The following is a 17104-nucleotide window of genomic DNA, read 5'->3' on the forward strand; positions in this document are numbered from 1 at the left end:
ATAGGGCAGACGATCATTACCATAGGGCAGACGATCATTACTATAGGGCAGACGATCATTACTATAGGGCAGACGATCACTACTATAGGGCAGACAATCATGACTATAGGGCAGACGATCATTACTATAGGGCAGACGATCATTGCTATAGGGCAGACGATCATTACTATAGGACAGACGATCATTACTATAGGGCAGACGATCATTACTATAGGGCAGACGATCATTACTATAGGGCAGACGATCACCACTATAGGACAGACGATCATTACTATAGGGCAGACGATCACTACTATAGGGCAGACGATCATTACTAGAGGGCAGACGCCCAACTGCTCTAAATCTTTCGAAAGAGTGCTAAAACCAATTAGTAAATCAAGTACTATCAAAAATACACAAAGAATAACGTGTGATGTGGGCCTTCAGTGCCACCTTGAGCCCAGGGGTTTTAAATGTCACCAGATCCCTTGGATGACCATACAGGCCCACATTACACAGTTACCCGTTATGTATTCTCCACATATCGCACAGTGGTAGTAGTTACTGCACAGTTTTGGTTCAGAGGCACTTCCAAGTAAAAGGGAATTTGGGATTTGCCGATAACTTTGCCTCCAGTGGATGAATCTGTGAAGATTTGGCAAAAGAAAAGTTTAGTCAGCTAAGGTCTGTTATGCCAAATTTTGTGCACTTCTGTCCATGGAAAAAAGTGAACAGGGTAGAGATGGGAAACTTTTTTGTGAAGAAACAGTGACGCATGGGGCAGGATAAAGGACATTTTTGTTCAGCCTGGTGCATCTCTCAACTGCAATTCATAACTGACTCCCAGCATGGAGAGCACACACGGTCAAGCAACACTGCACTCGGCAGCAGCGCATAACACAGTAAGAATGCAGTAGGAGGAAAGAGATGTGACACACTTCCCCCTGCAAACAAACACAAGAGAAAAAAGAAAAGAAAGAGGGTACGAATAGCCATGAGAGGAAAGTGGTAGTTTAAACACAGCAGTGCTTAACTTGTAAATACATAAGTGCCAGGGCTCTTGTTAAGTGGCGACTGCAGCTTGCACCACACTTTGCCCCTGCCATGCTGCCAATCATAGAAACAACAACACAGCTACTATCACACTCCTACAAGTGCGACAATTCTGACCATTCCAGGCCCCCAAAGCTATAAGATTGACTTGGGTGGCAGGTACTAGTCTTTTTTATGTATATTTAATTAATAATTACCTGTTGTTCTAGTAATTTCTACAACCACCTCGGATTCAGGAAGAAGCTAAAAACATGGCTCTTCATGAACTTGCAGTAAGTTTCCTGTTTTCGGATGAAGGTTGTCACAGAGCGCTGGGATGCCTACGGGTAGCCATGAGTTATATTAAGAACGCATTCATAATAATAATAATAATAAATTAGACAGACAGTGCCACCTTGTGGCAGCTTGTCACAAGCATGGGTGTTGACAATTAAGTGCCGGTGCTGAGCACCGGACACCACTGGCTCAAATTAAGCACTGAAACACAAGAAATATTAAGCAAGATCATGCAAAACAAAGCAAAATGGATATTGAAGCAGAAAATAAATAGTCTAACAGAATGGTGACAGATCCTACATACTCTTAAGTAGTCACAAACGATATATGGTCTTTTAGGATAATCATTGTCATGCACAGTCTCTAAGCCGACCTGAGCCCTGAGTAACCACACTTCCACGGTTAACCGTAAGAATCGTGATGGGTTTGCCAAATTTAAGGCTCCCTTTCGGAACCATACCTAGTTTGTGCACCTGCGTCCACTCACCGGGCAGAAATTACGCACACAAATCCCTCTCTCGCTGTGATTCAGTGACTCTGTTCACAATACGTTTGAGCTCTTTCACCGTGGTGCTCTTCTTGAACATCCATAAGGGGCACAGGTTGGACACCGGGTCTATACCTGTGCGTAGCCTAGAAGGGCTCACTCCAGTGGTGCGTTGGTGCATGACGTCATGCAGTCATTTCTTGGACCTCAGAAGCTCTTCCCAGTTCTCTCTCTGGTAGCTTTGGACCAAGGGATGCCATCTTTGATGACCCCGTTGAAACTCTCCACCAGCTCTCTGCATTGTTGGTCATTAGGGTGGTGGTAATGTGCTTAATGCCAAAAGACCTCAAGAATTCCCTCATCTTAACTGTCGGAAACTATCAGTGACAAGGACACGTGACACCCCTTTCGCTTGAGAAAAAGGTAGGGACACAACTAACAAACTTCACTTTGGGCCACTTAGAATATCCACCGAGTATCAAGGCAAACCACAAGTCCCTGCATAAGTATTTAAAAGGGCATGACACATAGAAAGCAACCATACCCCACAGCAATGACGGCCACCGGGCAGGTTTAAGAGGGGCAAGAACGGGCCTGTCACTCTGACAGCACTCAACGAAACCTTTCACCCACTGGTCCACCAATCAGCCAATCGATGGCCGCCAGAAATGATGCCTCAGAAGCCTTTTCACAGAGGACATTCCCGGATGGATTTTGTGTGCCAACCGCAATATGTTCTCACGCACTCCAATGGGGAGAACCCAGACTTAAACAGCAACTCCCCATCGACCTTGAACTCCTCAGACATATTGTGGAAGGCAAACAACTCCCCCCGCAAAGCTTTGCGTCTTGATCCCAAACCCGTTCAATGGTGGCAGCCACATCCAACGTTTTCTTTCATTCCTATTTCTCACCCTCGTCACATGGAAGCCTGGACAAACAATTTGCTGGTACATGTTTTTTGCAGGTACTTTTACAACCTGGAAGACAGTCTAGCAATGCGTGCGGTGAAGTTTAACCTTCACCAGGTAAAAAAATAACCCCACAAGGGGCTAGTAACCGTGTTGCCTCATATAGGCAATCCAAAATATACAGTAAGGGAAAAGAAATGTATGAGTTGTGTTTCTCATTTTAGCTCCCATAGGATAAACAACATTGAATGTATTTACGCTGAACTTGGCATGATAGTAGAATTTACTCAGAAAGCGAGCTTTTGTTGGTTTGGTGTAAATCTGTTCAGCAGTCTTCGAGATATAGGTGTTTAGTGCTGGGTAGGCTTGAAAGGGTTAACACTGTTGAACATTTCTGCTATCTAAAGTTGCGATTCAGCGATTCAGAACTCCTGTCAATCACATGTGAATTTTTTGTCAAATTTGACTTGCTTCAGAAGGAGGGCTCTGTGGATTTTTTTTTTCCATCTTTAAAATGTCGAATTAATTCTGATTTGTGACTTGCGCACTGTGAATGAGAATAGCAATGGGGGTGGGAGCATGAGTGAAGTCTGACTAAAGGGGCGTGCTGGGGGATGGGGGACCAGCGACGTGGAATACTCGAGTAACAAACCTAGAAAAATGGATACAACAGCGCGTAATTTGAATATCAAAAGAAAGCTGAGTAGAAATACTGTCTTGAGGGTCATTTCTTTTGGTGAAGATGTCCATGGATTCTGAACTAAAGCCGTCTGGAAGCAAAATAATGAAGTATTTGAACTGTGAGTAAATATTACTAAATCATTAATTTCTATTTCTTGTAAACTGCAAGACATTGATTTGATAGTGACAGACCTCTCCAGTGCTGAAGTGCTGTCTTGAAGACAGTGCAGAATTTTGAGTGGTTTGTAAATGGTGACACTTCCCTAAGGCGTCCGTCAAGCTAGAACATATCTATGGTCAATGAGTGTGGAGACTCCGCAACGAGTGTGGAGATTCCATCACGAGTGTGGAGACTCTGCCACGAGTGTGGAGATCCCATGACGAGTGTGGAGACTCCGCAACGAGTGTGGCGATTCCATCACGAGTGTAGAGACTCCGCCACGAGTGTGGAGATTCTTTTACGAGTGCAGAAACTCCGCAACGAGTACGGAAACTGCGCCACGAGTGTGGCTGATTCCATCACAAGTGTGGAGACTCCGCCACGAGTGTGGAGATTCCATGACGAGTGTCGAGACTCCGCAACAAGTGCGGTGATTCCATCACGAGTGTAGAGACTCCGCCACGAGTGTGGAGATTCTATTACGAGTGCAGAGACTCCGCAACGAGTACGGAGACTGCACCACGAGTGTGGCTGATTCCATCACAAGTGCGGAGACTCTGCAACGAGTGTGGAGACTCCGCCACGAGTGCGGCGATTCCATCACGAGTGTGGAGTCTCTGTCTCAAGTGTGGAGATTCCATCAAGAGTGTGGATCCTCTGCAACGAGTGCGGATACTCTACCACGAGCGTGGCGATTTCACCACAAAAGTGGAGACTCCGCCGCAAGTGCGGACACTATGGCAAGACTGCAGAGGCTCTTTGTGAATCGCGCCATGTATGTGTTCTAGGTTTTAGAATAGAACTATAGCCACGGTTGTTTTAAAATATGCTATTTACAGGCACTAATTCTGTTTGAGCAATGTCCTCACATGACAAAACTGCCGAATTTATAGAACATTCTATGAATTCTGGAGTTTGAAGAAATGCATATTTTGCAATTCAGAACACCGTTATTGCAAAGTTATTTCAAGGTGACTTCCTCTTTTGCCAGGCTCTTCAGGGCTGGTGGCTTCTTGCTTGGACATAGATCAGTTATGCACTGTCTGTGTGCACTGTGAGGAGAGAACAGCAACAATTTTAAGGTTAAGACAGCAAAGATTTGTAGTAGAGCAATTAACAAGCGGTAATATTGCCAACTGAGGGGCACTCACTTAATCTACCTCTGGAGGAAGGAAAGATGCATCAGGAGTCAAACCTGCGACTTACCAGTCACAAACCCCAAGCATGTGTGTTAACCCACTAAGCTACATGTTTTCAGATCTGTTCATGCGTGCCACCTAGAACAAGCACGCGTTGCAATATCCCGACAAGAAGACTAAAAACATATCTACAGTCAACAATCAGGTCAGAGCAACTTTCTGATTAGGCACTGAGAAATATTTAATGTACACATTGTCCTGCCACAGTAGGAATTGTCATAGAATTGGGAAAAGGGCCATCTTCTTGAAATAACTTTGCCAAAACTGGTTGCAGTGTGCTTTGTTTTGTAATCTGTACAAATTGCATTTTTAGTTGTCATTTCACTTAGTCCCTCTTTTCAAGATCTCTGTCAGTAGCCTATAGACAGTGTCAAATCCAGTGGTTAATTTGAGACAGTGGTTTTCGGTGCTCGGCACCGGCACTTAATTGTCAACACGGGTGCTTGTGACACTCTGCCACATGGTGGCACTGTCTGTCTAATTTAGAGATGAGCACAACAACTGTTGTTTATTAATTCAATAAACACAAAAAACCTGCAGCTCAAGCTGTTATTTTAGAATAGTCTAAATTGTCACACTTGTAGGAGTGTGAAGGTTAGTAGTTGTGTTGATACCATCAATGACAGGGGCAATATGTGGCGCACGCTGCAGGGGTCTCCTGACAAGGGTCCTGGCGCTAATTTCTTTTTACAAATTCAGCACTAGCTCATATTCACAAAAACATTTTAGTTCTAATTATATTGGCTTTGTCCATTTAAAATGCACAATTTGCCACTGTATGTTCTTGCATTGACTCTGAGGATACCTTCGCCCCACTGCCTGACGTGTTAGCTCCTCCAAAGGTCTATTCAAGTTGCACCCCATTCACATGGTGACAGGCAACTGTGATAACCTTTAGATACAAAGCAGCTGACATAGTGCAGTATGTGATGAGGTATTTCACTGCATATTATAAAGCACGGGTGACCTTTCAACACAGGCCCCGCCCCCTCCTATGATGTATTCCATTATGTGCTACATAATCTGCAGATTTTAATTAAAAATAAATGTTGTTTCTAGCTCAAACGAATCTAAAATTATTATAAACAAAGCAGCATGTGTGGCCAAACAGTGGAAGGCCCTTTGCAAAGGTTGACTAGTCACCTTTCTGTTGCTTATTGCTGCATTTAGGTGTAAAAATGCGAAGAAAGCCTTGTTCAGACAGTGTCAACATGTGAACATTACAAAATAATGGTGTAACGCTATTACTAAATGTGCCTGATTACCCCACACCATTTGTTTTTTCTCGCTGCATAACTGCATAATTTAGTCAACGTTGCCACATAATTCAGTGTTGCCTTGACGCATAATTCCCTGTGGCCCTACCCAATAGCCAAGCCAGTGTACTTAAGGGATTCAGAGGCTTAGGCATTTTCCAAATACCTACTGATTTACTGTAGTTGCTACGTAATCCATCATGACTAATTACTAGATTTCAACAACAAAATAATTCTATTTGTAACCCAGACGGGTCAATTCTTACTTAAAACAATGTGACGCAGGTGGCGCCACGCAGTGGCAGACCCTTTGCAAAGGGTAACTGGTCACCTTTCTGTTGCCGATTGCTGAACTCAGATGTTAAACTGGTGTAATAGTGTGTTAACATGCACCCACTGGACAACTGCTTGGTCAACAAAGGCCAGCTGACCGCACTATTGGCTGACCAGGCGCAAGGATTTACCAACAGCATTTATTAAAACAGAGGAATTAACTTCAGACTTTTTTCTGAATTCTAAGAAGTGGAAGGGGGAAGCCAACAAGTGCAGAATATAGCAGTGGACAGTGCTTTATTTGAGCCAGTGGTTTCCGGTGCTCAGCACCGGCACTTAATTGTCAACACCGCAGCTTTTTACATGGTGGTGCTGTCTGTCTAATTTACAGATGAGCACAACAACGGTTGTATATTAGTTGAGTATACATTAAAAATGGCGAACGCCTGCCGCCGCAGCCATTCTCCTAGCTTTGGGGGCCTGGAATAGTCTGAATTGTCTTTTGTAGGAGTGTGATGCTTTGTAGGTATGTGGGTACGTCATTGGCAGCGCTGGCAGGGGCAATGGGTGGTGCAAGTGGGCTCCTGATGAGGGCCCTGGCACTTATGTTTTTACAAATTAAGCACTGCCAGTTGATTCCTCACATGCAACACCATTTCCAGTCAAGGCAGTGATCAGACACCAACTCTACCCCTGATCTCTTGGTTTACTCTCTGTGCCCTGTGGGAGGGGAATCTATCAGGCGGTGCGGGAGGCTTCAGGGTTCACTTGGCTCCATTAGCTACTGGCGACATGCTTGGGGGGGTGGCTGGGGTGGGGGGCGTTGTTGGGGGAGGTTTACTGGGGATCGGGGTGGGGGGCCTTTTGCTTGTTCTGCATTGTGCTAATGGACCACTCTTATGGACGATCTGCATTATGGCACAGATGCCTTGTGGGACGAGAGATATGCTTGTATTACTCTGTAAAGTTCAATAAAAGTCTGTTTAAAAAAAAAAAATCAGACACCAACTCTAGTCCAGCTGTCGCTGTTTGCATCACGCCGGCAGTCCACGCCTGGGATCTGACAGATCCAACACACCCCATGCCAAAGAATACCATAACATGTCTACTCCCCTAAAACAATAACTGCAAAATCAAAACTGTAAAAAAAACCACGTCATGCAGAGGAAGCAAGCATAGAAAAACATCAACTTGAAAGATATAGCCTGCAAAAAAGGCTACTCAAAGACACAGACTGCCAAGATCTCCACCTACATAAACATCTCCCGACAGAACTTTCAAGCTGCACCTTAAAATACCGTCAAGCACTTGCCACAAATATCCTAGGACTGGAGTTAGAAGAGTCCACGCGCCCACTCCTACACAAGCTGGGAAGGGAGCTTGGCTGCCTGCACTATGGAGTGTTACAGAGTTTGAGATTTTTAAAGGCAATAATGTGTCAAAATGATATTGTGAAAACCCAAACCCCCATTTCAGAAGCATAACTTGGAGGCTGTCAATGTAGCCCTATAATAAAAATTCCTATTTGTAAAGCACAAACATATCACCCCCTCAAGGATTTGAAGGTGCTGGGGGCCGCTGGGGAGATTAGGTGAGCTATTGCCCAGGGTCGCAGGATGCTGACCTGCTGCCGGCGATCGAACCGCGATCCCTGTGCTCCGGAGTCAGCCATTCTGGCCACTGCGCTACACCTCTCCATGTCAGCCACAGTCACAGCCAGCAATTTCCACATTACAGCGCACATGACCCCTACTGGTCTATGGCCTTGAAATGTTTGCAGCATGCATGCAGCCAAACTGAAAAAGGCCAGTTGTGGTACAAAATCCAATGTAAAGCTAGTGCCCAGCTAGAACATTCAAATGAACCAAAAGGGGCTGAAGTTTCAGAATCCCAAGTTGGGTGACCCACTTCCGGAAAACATTTAGTCAGGAGACAAGGTTAGTAAGTATCCGGGATAGATGTGCAATTTGAGGTAGCGTGGACCGATGCTTATGATTTGAAGTGATACACAGTACATTGTAAAACTTGGCACAGCCAGTTCTGAATGACAAACGGGTTAGCACCGATCGGTTAGAGCTTAATTTGAAAACAAACACGTGCAGAGGCTCAATGTTTTGGTCAGGAACCCGCGGCACGGACTACTGAACCTCGCTGTGCCGAATACCAAGTCTGCGTGGTCTTGATTCCACCTCATGCCTCCTTAATCCGCTGCCAGCCACTCACTTTTGCAGGTTCACGGTATCTACCTTTGTCACTATTTTTCCATCTTTCTCTTCGTCCTTCTTTGCCCCTTGTGTGTTTTTCATCCTCTTGCTCAAAGTCAACCTCTGATGAGGAAAAATAAGTGCTGGTCCCCAAAAATGGGTCTCAATGGACCTCGCCTGCAACCAACGGCTAAAATTCAGCAATAGATCGAGTAAGGGCGTTGCTCAGATAAATTGATGTTTTTACCCACTGGCTTTATGAGCCGTGAGGAGAGGCTTAAACTGGACTCCGATCACCATGGAAGCCAGGATAGGGCCCTGAATAGTGCTATCCGGTGTCATGTAGGTCTGAGGTTGAACGCAAACCTGGCTGCTTTATCTAGACTTCAGATAACGTATTCATCAGTTTTTAGGGGTGTCGTCGGAGATCCCATTGAACAAAGTTACAATGACGATAGATGGTATAGCACGTAGCTGCAGTGTGGTAGTATCGGGGCATGTTCTAGTTGTAAATGCTGAAGTATTATAGATATGTTATAGATATTATATAAATATAGAATTAGCAACTATTTGCACAGGTTTTGCATCACAAAAGTGCTGCAAAGCGGTGGGAAGTGTTGTTTTGGGATTTATTTTCCACTGCAAATCCTGTATTGGTTTGGGAAGTAGCCCTAAAGTAACACAAAGTAGCAGTGTGCGTCAAGGGCGTGTTATGAGGCAAGCACCACCGGATTTTGACACAAAGCCCTATCTACTAAAAAAGGTACACAGTAATTTGCACCAGAAATCAACGCCTCCTCAAAGCAGGTGCAGTTTGAGAAACGTTTTCTCTTCTCATAACGTATCCAACTTTAAATGTGTGCACGCTGTACCGCGCATACAAAGTGTTTATGTCAAAGTCTATTATTTTGTTATGAAAGGTACCTTTCCAGTATAAAATAAAGGTTTTGACATCACACATGGCATGGTTGCATAGGTTTGTGCACAGGAGCATGGCAGTCAAAAGTGCGCCAGCGCAGTGGGGGTGACACACGTACTATGTGTTCCAGAATACTTAGTAAAGCTGCCTCGTAGAGCTGAAATGTTTCAGTAATGTTGTATTCTTGTGGATCTAGTGCTGTGGCTGTAATGCCTTAGTGCTGAAGTGTTGTAGCCTGTGTTTTAGTTGTAATCAGTGCTGGAAATGCAAACATTTACTCCGGGATCCCATAATTTGGGGGTCAGGGTGTGAAGTAGAAAGTGCTGGGGTGACAAGGCATGGCGCCGCAAGGCGTGAAGTCTGACAGTCCAATTATATAGAATTTTTTTTTTTAATATACTCCAAACAAATTGCCAACAAGTCCAAATATGACAAGAAAGGATAAGCACTCAGCCCTGTGCTATTTAACATATATATTAAGCCACTAATCTCCTGGATAAAAATGCATAATATTTCCTTGGTTAATTATGTGGATGACAAGCAGCTGATTTTATCTCTTAAAAACAATAAGTCGGATGATATAAAAAGTTTCAGACCTGTTTAGTGAACATTGTACAATAGATTAGTGCAAACTCACTTAAACTAAACCGGAACAAGACAGAATTTCTATGTTGCTCGACGAACAAGATCCCGATGCCACTACCCTCAAATCTTTGCCCATTACCTACTGAGACCGAGCTGTCCTCCTCGGCGGCAGTAGGCAACCTTGGCGTTATCTTTGATGACAGTCTGTCTTTAGAGAAGCATGTCAATAAAGTGGCCGGTGTCTGCTTCTCAATGCCTCGTGGCCGCAGAAAATTGTTTCCATTCTACCTGCTCATGCTGAAGCCTTAATTGCGCACAGTAATATCCTCAGTAGACTGGACTACCGTAAAGGTCTTCTTCTTCTTTTTAGAACCCCTTATTACCTGATAAAGATGTTATTCAGAGTCCAGGTGGCTGGCGCCGAATAGGGAGTGGGGATCCTCAACCTCAAATGCCCTTACGGAACTTCATTAGTTACCGGTAGAGCAAAGGTTTGAATTCATATCTATGTGTATTGTGTTCAGAGCCCTACAGAAGAAGGGTCCAGTACCGCTGCAACGTAGACTGAGAAGATATGCCCCCGGGAGGGCTCTTCGTTCAGCAAATGCGAATCTTATCCAGGAATATACGTTCTGGAAGGTTATACGGGGGTTCGCACTTTCACAGTGAAAGCTGCACAGCTATGGAACAGGATGCCGGCCATTCTAGGAGCCTCGACAGATTTCCTTGATGACCTGGCTGTTCCCAAACTAAGAATTGTTCTTGATGTTCCTTAATAACTTAATGCTTACGCTTTGGTACGCTTTCTCGTTTTTTCCCCAGTTTTTTCCTAGCGCTAGGCTACTAGTCTAGTCACAGGACGCTACACAAAATACTATAAATAAATAAATCTGGTCTGCACCAATGAAAGTTTGATTCTTGTTATGCAATTTTGCAGAGATGTTCTTTTTCCTTCATTCGATTTTGACCCATTGAACTAAAGCAATCGCGGGCAGACATGGTCTTCCAAGGCCGCCTGCTCTGCCCGCGGTACGGCCCACTCTCGACATCACAGAACCCTGCATGGTCTCCACCATTACCCTTGATTTCCAAATACAGCTACTCACCTATGTCTCCCTGGCCTTTCTGAATTCGATTACTGCCTCTATTTCTCTCCACCCCTTCAACTGACAGCCTGTTCCATGAATCCGCTGTTCTTTTTAAGAAAAAAAAAATATTTTCTAAAGTTAGTCGCCGGCCTCCCACGCCACCTCCTCTAACGCAGTCTCATCTCAGCAGCTCTGGGAGAATTTCAGCCGGAAAATGCTCCCACTCTGCCCTGGGTTTCTTTTCTTCTGGAGAGGGAATCTCAACCAGATCCTTTCATTCCTGCCCTGGTCCATGTGTTCTGGAGTCTCTCTCCACAGGACTGTGGTTTAAAGCAGAGGGGTCCAACCCGGGGCCAGGAGGGGCCCGTCCATGCCAGACATTCAGGATTTACATACGAGTTCGATTTTTATGCTGCAAATCGAAATGGAACTCATTTATAAACGCAGTGGTTATCCTGAAAATCTGATATGGCTCTGGACCCACAGATCCCATCTTCGACAAACACCCTGATTTAAAGGATATTCTAGTTCACTGTTTTGGGGTCCAATCTATGACTGTGAACAAGGTCCTCCAGTCCTCCTGGAGTGGTGGCCCAGACCGGGGGAACTCCATTCCAGATGAGATGTGACGAGTGGTGTAAATAGTTGTAGTCCATCCTCACTTTTTATGCCTCATCGTATGAACCCAACATTTCACCTTCTCTCAGCCCGCATGTTCAAATGATTTAGCTATTGTGAGCTCATTAGATATACTAGTCTCAGTTCCATCTTCTAAAATGCTTGTTGCGAAACAGTTAACATATTAATTGCTCAAAACAATTAAGGGCTGCTTCTAAGCGCTGGGAAGAAGGAAATGTCCAGAGGAGAAAAAGTGAACCAGTCAATAATCAAATATATTCTTGGAAAGGAGGGTTATGAAATGCACCTTCATCTACGGTGAAGTTGAGGACTCAGCGGGGAGCTACATCGATGCACCTGTGAAGCATCTGTAAGGAGACTTGAAACACAGTCTCCTGAGAAGGTCCAGCAGGTTAAAATAAGGCGCAGGCCAACACTGGGCTAGTGCATGAGGGACTACTGATCCTACAGCCCCCATAATCTGAATCAGAAATGCCAGCGCTTACCCTGATCAGTAAATTCTTTATCTTCTGGTGAGGTACAGTCCATCTGCATTCCCTTCCGACAATTCTCCCTTATGCTCACCAGCGATCCTACGCTTTTCAAGGAAATACCCCAAAAAGGCCTCATTGCGATGTCCCTAACTAAGGGCCCGATTCACAAAACTAACTTAAGACAAAATCCTAAACTTACTACTTTTGGTATTCACAGAAGTTAGGATTTTGTCTTAAGTTTGTCTTAAGACAAACTTAAAACAGATTTAAGACAGACTTAAGACAAACTTAAAACAAACTTAAGACAGACTTAAGACAAACTTAAGACAGACTTAAGACAGACGTAAGTTAGGATTTTGTCTTAAGTTTGTCTTAAGTCTGTCTTAAGTCTGTCTTAAGTTTGTCTTAAGTTTGTCTTAAGTCTGTCTTAAGTCTGTCTTAAGTTTGTCTTAAGTCTGTCTTAAGTCTGTCTTAAGTTTGTCTAAAGACAAACTTAAGACAAAATTCAAACTTCTGTGAATACCAAAAGTAGTAAGATTAGGATTTTGTCTTAAATTAGTTCTGTGAATCGGCCCCCCTGTGTGTAACTCTAAGATTCTAGGTGCCTTGGGTGTCTGAGCTGCGACTGCTGAGGCCCGTCACCCAGGTCAAAGTGTGACTGCTCTGTAAGGAAGGGAGGCGCTGAGTCAGTTTCCGGACACTGGAGTAAAACCAGCAGAATTCATTGAAGAGCCGGAGTAAAAACCCTCTCCCATCATCTGGGTGCTGTTTCTCCTGCCTCGAACGTCCAACGTACTAACATTTGAAGATCTGGAGACAGGCCATGATAGAGCCAACACTCAGATCCTCAGAAGTAACCTCGCCTTCTTGCGGACAAGTAGAAGACATAGAAGAAACACTATGTACACAACTTGAGCTTGGTTTTCAATGGCTGAAACCGGATCTAATCCCTCAACTACCTCCTACAAAAAAGAAGTAAAATGCTCTTGTTGAACCTTAGGCAGTCGTCCTGAATTTAATTATTGTAACTGTAACTTGCTTTACCCTGTATCCTGCTACTGTTGTAAAGCGCTCTGATGCCTTCAACCATGTCCGCGCTATATAAAATTGCAACAACAAAAAAGGTGAAAAGAAATACACTTTTTAGAATTTCGAAGAGTTTTACCACATTTTTTCTTGCACTATGTTCCTGCCAGATATATTGCTAGCTCGGGTCATTTTATGGCTCTTAGAGCCAAGCCGGGTCCTGGACTCGGCTCTATTACTTTGCTGGTTTGCCCACCTCTAATCTGATATGTGCCTGTTGCTACCAACCCCTCCCAGGGCTGCTGTCTGCGTTTCCAGTGCCCTGTGCGGAGCGAGAGTTTGGGGGGAGGGGAAACAAGACAGACAGACCTCCATTGTCCTCACAGTCCCGGGGGAGGGGGTGGGGTGCAGGAGCCGGCAGAGGTGCTGTCAGCCTCCACTGTCACGTTGTTGCAAATCGAACCGTGCAAAAAAAAATAAGAAAAACACAGTGTGGCAAAATAAACTGCAGAAGAATGGAGGAATCAGCGGAAGGCACAACAAGTGCTGATTCCTCGCTCCTCAGCCCGCTCGCGAGCGCGGGGGCGCGCGGGGGCGGCGGAGGACGCCATTGGCTGCGCAGACATTCCAGTCTCTGATTAAAAACCCTTTATCTCGACGCCTGTCAAGGGTGACGATCGAAGCATTCACAAGTCCCCATCACCCCGTCGGCTTTCTTTCTTTGTCAAAACACAAGATAAGGCGGGGGGCTCAATGGGGACACACAGGAGCAGCTGCGTACAGGGGCTTGGGGCTGCCTAAACCGGGGGGCTCCAGACTTTTTAATGACACCCCCTACCTCCCTCCCTCGTGCAAAGACGTCATTGGGGCCCTAAAGAATGAAAACGTATTTTTGCACAATTATTACATAAAATTGTGAGCTCCAAAAATGTAACAATTGCATGTTCAGTCATTCCTTTAAAAGATGGAATAACATTTATAATTGCTACATGCAATGTGCAGCCTGGGCTCCCTAAACAGTAAGAAAATATCCACAGGGGGATTCTTTACCATAAATGAGGGTGGTGGTGGGATTTTGAGGATTATTTGGAGCCCCTACACCCAGGGCACAAGTCCTATAAAAAGAAGTGGGGGGATGCAAATTACCTCATGACGTCACGCGCTGAGCGGGTCCCGGTGTATGAAAATGACACCGGGACACGTTCAGCATATTTCTGTGGGGCCCAGCTTCTTGGCAGGGGGGACGGCGTCCACCCTGTGAAAAGAGTGGGGGGACGCCGTGTACCTGCGTGTACCCCCGACTGGAGCCCGGCCTACACCATTGCCGCCTACTTACAGTCAGGATATAAGTGACAAAAGATGGTCCCTTACAGAGAGGGAGGGTCACTGCCTCCATGTTTTTTTTATCACTAAAAGCAAAACACTGTTTTCAGCATCATGTTCCTCTTGTCCAGTGCCTGCACCCCCCTTCTCCCCGATGTCAAATCAGTCCTCCAGCATAGCCCGCCCGCAAGTTGAAAGACCTCTGCTCTACTAAGGTGTTGATTATCATATGCAGTTTTTCAATAAAGTGCTCTTTCCCCGCTCACATATCACGTTTATTGATATCTCACTCAACTGTACACATTTTAGAAACCCCAGAAGCAGTGCTTAATTTGGGACGTTGGTTTCCACGCTTGGCACCGGCACTTAATTGTCAACACTGGCACCTATGACAATCTGCCACAGGGTGGCGCTGTTTGTCTAATTTAGAGATGAGCACAACAAGGGTTGTTTATTAATTCTATGTACATTTACAAGTACTAATACCTCCCACACAAGCCATTCTTATAGCTTTGGAGGCTGAAATAGTCTGAGTTGTCAAACTTTTAGGAATCTGACAGTAGTTGTTTTGGTGCTGTCATTGGCAGCGCTGGCAGGGGCGATGGGTGCTGAAAGCTGCAGTGGCCTCATGGCGAGGGCCCTGGCACTTATGTTTTTTACAAATTAAGCACTGCAAGCATGAAAGACTTGGTGGACCTATGAAGATTCAAACCTTTGAGGTTTATATCACATACTCTTCAGTGAGTACATTAGTTCGAGTTATCTTGAGCACTAACATTAGACCGTCCTTCACGTGCAAGGAATGTGTCACATGTGGCTCACTGAGAAGGTAGCAGGGCTCCCCTGGCACCAGACTGTGGTTGTTGAATGAGGTCTGCTCTTGTAACACGTTGCACGTCGAGATCTCATTTCCACACACGTCAGGTCTTCATGGCTTTCTGAAAGGCACCGCATCCCAAAATCATGCAAGGTCTCCCTAGGAAATATCCATTTGTTTCAGTGAGACGACAGTGTCGGTACACCCCGATCTACCATCGTGTCAGACTTCATCGTCTGCCGGTAATGAAGAATACGGTGTATTGTCCCGGGCTCACTGTGCCACTGGAATCAAGCTATCCTGGCTGAAGAGGGGTGAAACCCTGAAACCGGTCCTAGGATGCTTGTTTCCGGTCCAGGGAGGACCTGGCTTGGCAGTTCGGGCTGGACTGTTCCCATGAGGCACAGGGTCAAAACTGATTTGCATATGGCCACGTCTAAACTGGGGTGGCATGGTGAGCAAAAGAATGATGGATTTAACCCAGATCTCTTGACAGGGGGTGAATGTTTTTATTTGTTCTGCATTCCGTCCATCAATTGTGTGTCTTTTGTCAACTGCTTAGTGGCAAGGCTTCTTCTGGACAGACACCCTGGTAACAACAGTAGGGTTTCACTACTCTGCCACTAAGATGCATCAAATACGGCCAGGCAACTCTGGAAGACGGTGGCACATTTTACTCAGCTTGGATGTCAAAACCAAAAAATCTAGGTGGTAGGAGCACATTGTGGCAGTACTGGACGTACAGGCACACACGCCTAAAAGCAGCACACTGGGTCCAGCTCACACTTGTAATCATCAGCTCCACACACAAGCACTGGTCACACCATACACAGCCCTGCTTGAACTTCCACCATTATTTCTCAGCGTATCAAACACTCCCCCGCTGTCTAATTATTGTGTATAAAGTTCAAGCAATTGTTAAGCACACTAGAAATTGTATTTATCGGTTATTGGGTGTCCTGCTACAAAAAGGTGAGAAAGTCTTGGCAGGGTGTATAAAGGATCCGTACACAGAAAGTGGTCGTCGAATAGCACACCAACTTTTTGCAAACAAACTCTGATTTTGTGAACTGACCTATCTACTATTAGATCAGTTCACAAACTCACCATTTGTAGGGGGTCGCAGAATATTAATGAGGCAGGTCGCAATGTGCAACCCCTGCCATTGGCGGCAAACACTGGGATGGAGGGATGGCGGCCTGCTAATGGAAGCAGATCAACATCCCTGTGTCTGAATTTCCAAGAGGAAAAATATTTTTTTATGTTGACCAGTCTTCCTTTAAGATACCAATGCTGCTTTAAAAAGAACTGTGGAAAAAAATCAGTGGTAGCAGCAGGGGTTGAGGCTGTCAACCTGATTTCCAAAGGGGAAGGGTGTGAAGGGGACCCCTTCACCTTTGGGAATCAGTTACCGCCTCCTTGTAGGAGGCGGTAACTGCTCAATGGTTTTTTATCGGAACTGTGGTCGCAATCCATTGACGTACCATACTGCAATTTGGAAGGAACACCCCTTTCAAGCCCCTCCAAATTAAGTTTCAGTAAAGCTAAAAAAAACATTTAAAAATAGAATTTTTTTTCTGACTTGAAAAATGGGTTTTGTACATAACAAATTGTGATTTTAAATTCCTAAACACAGTGCTTTTCCAAATCGCATGGTTTGCAGTTGCAAAATCCTTTAGTACACCTGGCCCTAAAACTACAATTATGATCTTTCAGCAAGTATTTCAATCCTGCTTTTCATCTTTCCAAGACTTG

The 17104-nt window shown here is 45.0% G+C and overlaps 1 protein-coding gene across 6 annotated transcripts in view; it reads right to left on the reverse strand.

Annotated features, from left to right (window-relative positions):
• ILDR2 (immunoglobulin like domain containing receptor 2) overlaps nucleotides 1-17104 on the reverse strand; it is an 878816-nt gene that overhangs the window by 740309 nt on the left and 121403 nt on the right. The window lies entirely within an intron of this gene.

Source organism: Triturus cristatus, chromosome 8 (genome assembly GCF_964204655.1).
Source record: "Triturus cristatus chromosome 8, aTriCri1.1, whole genome shotgun sequence".
Lineage (NCBI taxonomy): Eukaryota > Metazoa > Chordata > Amphibia > Caudata > Salamandridae > Triturus > Triturus cristatus.